The sequence below is a fragment of the Syngnathus floridae genome, unplaced genomic scaffold, assembly GCF_059516105.1.
Source record: "Syngnathus floridae isolate MCC-2025c unplaced genomic scaffold, RoL_Sflo_1.0 HiC_scaffold_163, whole genome shotgun sequence".
NCBI lineage: Eukaryota > Metazoa > Chordata > Actinopteri > Syngnathiformes > Syngnathidae > Syngnathus > Syngnathus floridae.
The window spans coordinates 19679-20000 of record NW_028284181.1 but is presented as its reverse complement, the minus strand read 5'-3'; positions in this window follow the sequence as shown (position 1 = coordinate 20000).

Here is a 322-nt window from a genome sequence, read left to right as displayed (position 1 = left end):
GGTCATGGTCGCATGTCGGTCGGTCCGGCCTCTGTTTACCGAGGCGGCCGGCACCTCCATCTGCCTTGGATGCCCCGAATCCGCAGACTTTCCTCCGGCCTCAGCTTAACGAGACGGCCGTTGCCTCCATCCTTGGATGTTAACATTCGCAGAGTTTCAGCTCCGGGCTAGGGCGGGTGAAGTCGTCTCGAACCACGTGCCTGAAGGCCGCCTCGCGCCGGATGCAGGCCCCGCTCTGTCGTGCGGTGTGACCGTCCAACGCGGGCATCGCTAGATTAGCCGTGGCCACGATCCTTCCACACCGCGAGCCTTTCGCCCTCGG